This window comes from Schistocerca piceifrons, chromosome 2 (genome assembly GCF_021461385.2).
Source record: "Schistocerca piceifrons isolate TAMUIC-IGC-003096 chromosome 2, iqSchPice1.1, whole genome shotgun sequence".
Lineage (NCBI taxonomy): Eukaryota > Metazoa > Arthropoda > Insecta > Orthoptera > Acrididae > Schistocerca > Schistocerca piceifrons.
The window spans coordinates 499,333,743-499,342,505 of record NC_060139.1 but is presented as its reverse complement, the minus strand read 5'-3'; the positions used below and the strand labels follow the sequence as shown (position 1 = coordinate 499,342,505).

Below are 8,763 nucleotides of genomic sequence, written 5' to 3'. Positions count from 1 at the left end.
TGTGCTGACATCAGAGTTCCTATAAAAACAGTGTCACCCAATTGAAGTAAGAAAATATTGTAAAGCTTCATTTCCGGTGCCAGATATTGTTTCGTGATTTAGTGAACGTACATTCATAGCACATTCTCGTGTAGGCATTTAAACATTTACAGAGAACTGTAAAAACAAATTAATTAACCGAAAGAACGACTCGAGATTTAACAAATTTTATTTTAGAATCAACCTAAAACTTTCCCTCAGTTATGTTACTGTTTTACCATTTGGGTGGGCTGTGAAAGCACGCTCACCTAACTGCAACGTGCCACGCTGAACTGCTAATACAACTTTTCACAGTGAAATACAGAGTTGTTTATTTCTTTAACGACATTTATTTACACTGGTTCAGATTAACTAATATTTAATTAAATCAAAATTAGACTCATCAGTACCATGGTACATAACAGAAGTTACATAACACACCTTTTATGTTACTGTCTTTTTGAGCTTTAAATCTTCTACAGACGTGTCTCTGCAGGTTTCAACAAGTAGTGTCTGCTTATACATAAGTGACTTTGGTCTAGTAAAACTGTATACATTCATGAGTAACGAATCTTTCGGCAGTAAGCATTTGCTTCTAATCTCATACAGAATTTCACGTGACGTACAGATTAATCAATACACATTAATAGTTCACTTCGCTTACATAGTGTTAACTCCTCACCTTAAAAGACATGGGTCCTAAAGAAGTATCAGACTACAATAAAATAATTTTGGTCAGACTGACACAAGCTAAAGGTGAGTCATTTGAAGACACTGTTTCACACACAGTGCTCAACAGCAGTATTGTAAGGTTTTGGTATGGAACAGCTAATAACATCACATTATATTTTCATTGTTTTGCCCTACTGTAGAAAGTGAAGAGTATTGATGAAATGTAATCGCCAGTGGCTGCTGTCATCATTCGGGCATATACCTTTGGTACTCGAGCCCACGAGAACACTAGTGCAGGGTGCGCAGTCAGATAGTGGCGGTATTTTACATCATCATATTACCAGAGTAGCGTGAAAAACTTATAGGGAGCGTTTCATATCGCGACCGTGTCGTGACGCTTTTATTACCATTATACTAGTACGGTATCAAAGTCAGAGGGTATAAAAATGTCGGCAGTTGACGAAACGATTGAGCAAATGGTTAGAAACAGCACTGAACAAAGGGAAGATAGGCGGCAGAAAATATCGAATCAGAAGTTTAACCAGAAAAACTACTAATCTTACAATAGAAGCAGGTCCCGGAGAAATAAATGCTAATCCTTAAGTTCAGTCAACTTTTCAACATTTTGAAATAATTTCGTGACAAGTTACATAATTGAATAGCATCTAACCAGAAAAAAGAGAAATGATCAAATTACAGGAACTAGATAAAATGGAAACTGAAATGAAAGCAGGCAAAGTAGATTAGAGAATTTGGATTCAATAGAGACGAAGATAGAAGCGGTTGACTCTGATGTGGAGGATGAAATGCAGGCAGGAGTGAGTAAACTGAAACAAAAAACAGCATGGCAGATTGGGTGAGAAAGTATTATTGAAGAAGTGGAGTTAAGCCTAAAGAAGGAGCTCTAAATTATAAGACAGAAGTTGACAAGAAAATCAAAGGTATAAAGCAACAGACAGATAGACAGTTGAAAAGAGGATCGGTGATGTTATGACACGGGTGCAAGCAAAGACTGAAATAAGTAAAGTCTATGGAAAGCAGTTTGAGACAGGTTACAAAAAGGTCTGAAGACGCCAGGGGGAAAGTAAACAAGTTGCAGGAACGACTACAGTAACATAACCGGAAATAAATAAAACATGTCAACAAATACATACAGGTAGCGGAAATTGTGTCATGTACGGAGTGACATGCAGATTTATGAAAGACCATTGTCATTATTGGACAAACAACGTGCGAAACCGACGCCATAGCCTCGAGGTATATATTCAGAAGTTTATGGAGTTGTTTTGGTCGCTCGAATTTCGATCTAATACAATTATGGAGTTCCTATAGGATCCAGGATACAGTGGTGGAAGTGTATATGCATATTTGGAAATGATGCTCAGAAGACTACGTTCGGTAACGATGATCTGAAATTTACAGCATTAAGAATGAAACTGCCAAAGACCGTACAGGAGATGGCGGAGGGAGGGCGGTGGAAGGATAAAGAAAGTCTTCTGAGGAGAATACAATGGGCAGAGGCACACGTAACAACAATAACAACCATAAACTACATCAACAGTGCACCTAGGAACAATAATAACGGCACACGCGGAGAATGTGGCTGGGGTGATCGAGGCGGACATAATCACGAGGCGAACAATGGAAGAACAGGAGGAAGAGAAGAGTGGAGATGAGGCAGAAACCGATACTAGCTGATGAAAACAGTAACACGGTCTGCACAGCCTACTGTCAGGTGGATGAATCAAGGACAACGTAAATAATACTACAGCCCCAAAGGCGGACGCCGATATGACGCGTGACGAGATCGGTGAGTAAATCGTTTACATTCATTCAGGACAACAAAGAGCGACAGAGGAAGTAAGAAGCGCGACGACAATGTAAGTTAAGGAGATGACTTCACCAGCACAACGTTCTGGTGTTGCCCAACAAGCACGACCCAGTCACATTAATGTGACCATCGACTACGTTTGACGTCAACCTGCAATAAACGCTCACAGACGGCAGGTGGCGGCAACAACAGTGCAGTTGACATAAAGCGTTTCGGGGGAACGCCGAACACTGTGCTGTCGTTGTGGTAATGCAGAAACGGAGCGATATATCTCAAGTTCAAAATTGCATTATCATTGGCTTTCTTTCCATAATGGAAGCGTTTTCGAAATGGCTAAGTTTGTAAACGGTCCGCGTACCACCGTGGTTCAAGTATAACAAGTATGACGACATGGCGCTATCCAGATCCGGCGCCAAGGAAACTGTGGTGCACCATGGACTGTAGATGTCACGGCTGAATAACGGCTGCAGGGATATGTGAGAGAGAACAGAAGTGCAGTTGTTTATCAACTGACCGCCCAGATGAACCAAATGGTTCAAATGGCTCTGAGCACTATGATAGAACTTCTGAGGTCATTAGTCCCCTAGAACTTAGAACTAGGTAAACCTAACTAACCTAAGGACATCACACACATCCATGCCCGAGGCAGGATTCGAACCTGCGACCGTAGCGGTCTCGCGGTTCCAAACTGCAGCGCTTAGAACCGCACGGCCACTTCGGACGGCCGAGATGAACCAAGGGGCTACCAACAGCTTCTCGTCAATGACCGTTCATAAAACGTTGCTGCGTATGGGCTTCCGTAGCAGGTGTCTGGTTCATGCAAACATGCTGTCTCCGGTTCATTGGCATCAAAGTCTGGAATTTGCTCGTCCATTGATTGGCGATAGGTGGCATTTTCAAATGAATCACGGTTTATGCTCCATCGCACAGATTGTAGTTAGCGTTCATGGCGTGAAACATGAAAGCAAACACCCTCCACCCAGAAAGGAACGTTACAGTATGGGAATGTTTTTGTGACAATCCCTCGGCAAGCTCGTCATTGCCGAAGGCTCCATCGATCAACACAAGTATGCACCTATACTTTGAAACCATTTTCATCCCTACATACAGTTTGTTTTTCTTGGAGTGATGACATCTACCAACAGGACAATGAAACATGTTACACAGTTTGCAGTGTACGTGTGTAGTTTGAAGAGCACAGGGTTTCCGAGATACAGGCATTTATAATTTCAAATACATTCGTATTTTTTATGGCAACAGCCTTGCCGCAGTGGATACACCGGTTCCCGTGAGATCACCGAAGTTAAGCGCTGTCGGGCGTGGTAGGCACTTGGATGGGTGACCATCCAGGCCACTATGAGCTGTTGCCATTTTTCGGGGTGCACTCAGCCTCGTGATGCCAATTGAGGAACTACTCGACCGAATAGTAGCGGCCGGGAGAGCGGTGTGCTGACCCCACGCCCCTCCTATGCGCATCCTCCTCTGAGTATGTCACGACGGTCGGATGGTCCCGATGGGCCACTTGTGGCCTGTAGACGGAGTGGGTTTTTCGTATTTTCTATATTCTTATTTACAAATACTCAAACATTTGGATTCACCTTTAAAGTGAAAAATGATTTTTCTCGTATACTGCGCCTGTGGAGCATCCCTCTTGATGGTCCAACAATAATCGGCCAGTATATTAAGGTTCCATTTGTCTTGATACGTCTTTTCTATAGCTCAAATCTCCTTTAAATGCGAACATCTTAGATTACGCTTTACCGTGGCTGTTATTGACATTAAATGAAACAACAAGTTTACTGTTACCAGTCACTGTTTATTTAACTCCACGTCGCGTTACAAAGGTCTAAACCTCGATAATGGAGTTTTAAACCTTCCTAACGCGTCGTGGAGGAAAATAAACAGTGAAATCTCCTGATGAAAGTTTTCTCCGAGTTCGTCGCTTATTGAGACAAGACTTTCCGGAAAGAAATCTAGATGCGAGTGCAGTAAGTGTCCTTTTAAGTCATACCGTAAGCCAAATCTCCACAGTATCCTGTAAGATCCACCTTCCGTTTTCTCAAAACACAGTGCGTATTCATTTATTGTCATGTCTTTATTATTTGCTAAAAGCGGTATAAGTGAGTGTAAGTTAATCGCTAAACTTTTCTGAAGGGCTGTCGAACTGCTTTCTCAAGTGGATTCAGTAGTTCCTAAAATTTTTATTCATACTTCATTGCTCGTATTTGCGGACTCACAGATATTCCATCTTTAATTGTTGCCATGGCTTGCAGTAACACTTGTTTCATCAATTTCGTTTATGACAAGAGCCACTCGGCTTCATCTAATCTATTGTATCATTACGTGATGCAGCAAATGTGTACGTTTACTTCACAAATATTTTTCTATTAATATTTTATTATGGTTGCAAAAAAATTATTTTGTAATTAGTGTATACGTGAAGGAGATAGTTTTACAAATATCGAAACCTTTATTTGCAACTGGTTGGCTGATTTTTCAGTCTGTTGAAAATTACAGAATCCATTTTTTTATTAGTGGTCTGTACAAGTGACGTCAATTTTATGCCACCAATTGAATTCTTTCATTTTTGCAGGAATGGCACATCATTTCCGCATTCCACAGCAGCGATGCAGGCAGAGGCCAAAGAATTCTTTCACCTCGCGGCTCCTTCATCGATTTCAATACACGAGCGGCGTCGGTTTTAGAAACGGGTGGGGAGGCAGAGACGCAAGGGGTAAACGAATTTCACGAGAGTAGCAGCGGTGGCGGTGGTGACGGCGGCGGTGGCGCTGGTGGCTTCCCACCAACCGGATGGCGAAGGAGGGGGGGGGGGGGGGTCTGACTGGCAGCAGACGCCTCCCGGATCCCAGCAGTCAATGCCGACGCCTCCATCGTCAGCCGCTGGAGGTGGAAGGGAGCAGAAAACTCAAAACTCCACTTGGCTGCCTCAGAGATGATCGACAGTTACCCGCTATAAATAGCATAAACCAGTTTCTGTAAACAGTGCCGCACATCAGCAATGTACAGTGACGGAAAAAATATCGTGACGCCAAAAGTAACCAATTTAGTGTAACGAAGTTTCGGGAATATATTTGTCCATGTAACATACTTCAGTGATTTACGTAGCAAGATCAAGTGTTAGTGCAAGCACGAGATAAGACACTGAAAATTTGATTCGCTGATACGTTAACAACAGATGAAAGCGCCAGAATGTTGAATGCAAAGCATGCAGACTTGCATGCATTGTTTAGTGCAGGTACCGGATGTCAGTCTGTGGGATGGAGTTCGATGCATGTTGCACGTGGTCGCTCAATACAGGGACGGTTTATGCTGATTGTGGATCACGCTGGCATTATCCGATGATGTGCCATATGTGCTCGAATGGAGACAGATCTGATGTTGCTGTCAGAAGTAGTTTAACCTGTCGCGAAATTGAAGTAGATACTCCCTGTGAATTGGTATGTGCTGAAGTCATTGTTAGCCACCGGAATAAAATAATAATTGGATCCTTTTACCGACCTCCCAATTCAGTTGATACAGTTGCTGAAAGTTTCAGAGAAAACTTAAATTTGATTTCAAACACGTACCAGAATCATACGATACTAGTTGGTGGTGACTTTAATTCACCCTCGATGTTGTTGTGGTCTTCAGTCCTGAGACTGGTTTGATGCAGCTCTCCATGCTACTCTATCCTGTGCAAGCTTTTTCATCTCCCAGTACCTACTGCAACCTACATCCTTCTGAATCTGCTTAGTGTATTCATCTCTTGGCCTCCCTCTACGATTTTTACCCTCCACGCTGCCCTCCAATACTAAATTGGTGATCCCTTGATGCCTCAGAACATGTCCTACCAACCGATCCCTTCTTCTGGTCAAGTTGTGCCACAAACTTCTCTTCTCCCCAATCCTATCCAATACTTCCTCATTAGTTATGTGATCTACCCATCTAATCTTCAGCATTCTTCTGTAGCACCACATTTCGAAAGCTTCTATTCTCTTCTTGTCCAAACTATTTATCGTCCATGTTTCACTTCCATACATGGCTACACTCCATACGAATACTTTCAGAAATGACTTCCTGACACTTAAATCAATACTGGATGTTAACAAATTTCTCTTCTTCAGAAACGCTTTCCTTGCCATTGCCAGCCTACATTTTATATCCTCTCTACTTCGACCATCATCAGTTATTTTGCTCCCCAAATAGCAAAACTCCTTTACTACTTTAAGTGCCTCATTTCCTAATCTAATTCCCTCAGCATCACCCGACTTAATTAGACTACATTCCATTATCCTTGTTTTGCTTTTGTTGATGTTCATCTTATATCCTCCTTTCAAGACACTGTCCATTCCATTCAACTGCTCTTCCAAGTCCTTAGCTGTCTCTGACAGAATTACAATGTCATCGGCGAACCTCAAAGTTTTTATTTCTTCTCCATGAATTTTAATACCTACTCCTAATTTTTCTTTTGTTTCCTTTACTGCTTGCTCAATATGCAGATTGAACAACATCGGGGAGAGGCTACAACCCTGTCTTACTCCCTTCCCAACCACTGCTTCCCTTTCATGCCCCTCGACTCTTATAACTGCCATCTGGTTTCTGTACAAATTGTAAATAGCCTTTCGCTCCCTGTATTTTACCCCTGCCACCTTTAGAATTTGAAAGAGGGTATTCCAGTCAACATTGTCAAAAGCTTTCTCTAAGTCTACAAATGCTAGAAACGTAGGTTTGCCTTTCCTTAATCTTTCTTCTAAGATAAGTCTTAAGGTGAGTATTGCCTCACGTGTTCCAGTGTTTTTACGGAATCCAAACTGATCTTCCCCGAGGTTGGCTTCTACTAGTTTTTCCATTCGTCTGTAAAGAATTCGTGTTAGTATTTTGCAGCTGTGACTTATTAAGCTGATAGTTCGGTAATTTTCACATCTGTCAACACCTGCTTTCTTTGGGATTGGAATTATTATATTCTTCTTGAAGTCTGAGGGTATTTCGCCTGTTTCATACATCTTGCTCACCAGATGGTAGAGTTGTGTCAGGACTGGCTCTCCCACGGCCGTCAGTAGTTCCAAAGGAATATTGTCTACTCCGGGGGCCTTGTTTCGACTCAGGTCTTTCAGTGCTCTGTCAAACTCTTCACGCAGTATCATATCTCCCATTTCATCTTCATCTACATCCTCTTCCATTTCCATAATATTGTCCTCCAGTACATCGCCCTTGTATAGACCCTCTATATACTCCTTCCAACTTTCTGCTTTCCCTTCTTTGCTCAGAACTGGGTTTCCATCTGAGCTCTTGATATTCATACAAGTCATTCTCTTATCTCCAAAGGTCTCTTTAATTTTCCTGTAGGCGGTATCTATCTTACCCCTAGTGAGATAGGCCTCTACATCCTTACATTTGTCCTCTAGCCATCCCTGCTTAGCCATTTTGCACTTCCTGTCGATCTCATTTTTGAGACGTTTGTATTCCTTTTTGCCTGTTTCACTTACTGCATTTTTATATTTTCTCCTTTCATCAATTAAATTCAGTATTTCTTCTGTTACCCAAGGATTTCTACTAGCCCTCGTCTTTTTACCTACTTGATCCTCTGCTGCCTTCACTACTTCATCCCTCAAAGCTACCCATTCTTCTTCTACTGTATTTATTTCCCCCATTCCTGTCAATTGCTCCCTTATGCTCTCCCTGAATCTCTGTACAACCTCTGGTTCTTTTAGTTTATCCAGGTCCCATCTCCTTAAATTCCCACCTTTTTGCAGTTTCTTCAGTTTTAATCTACAGGTCATAACCAATAGATTGTGGTCAGAGTCCACATCTGCCCCTGGAAATGTCTTACAATTTAAAACCTGGTTCCTAAATCTCTGTCTTACCATTATATAATCTATCTGATACCTTTTAGTATCTCCAGGGTTCTTCCAAGTATACAACCATCTTTCATGATTCTTAAACCAAGTGTTAGTTATGATTATGTTGTGCTCTGTGCAAAATTCTACAAGGCGGCTTCCTCTTTCATTTCTGTCCCCCAATCCATATTCACCTACTATGTTTCCTTCTCTCCCTTCTCCTACACTCGAATGTTGGCGATATGTTGGCGAAAATACATGTCTAATGCCGGAGCTACGCATAAAATATCATCCGAAATTGTGCTAAACGCTATTCTCTGAATATTTAGAGCAGTTAGTTCATGAGACCACGCCAATAATAAACGGTTGTGGAAACACACTTGATCACTTAGCAACAAATAATCC

At 41.8% G+C, this 8,763-nt stretch overlaps 1 pseudogene; it reads left to right on the top strand.

Annotated features, from left to right (window-relative positions):
• The first annotated feature begins 3,773 nt into the window (after positions 1-3,773).
• LOC124778712 lies at positions 3,774-3,891 on the top strand (annotated as a pseudogene).
• Positions 3,892-8,763: the final 4,872 nt, after the last annotated feature.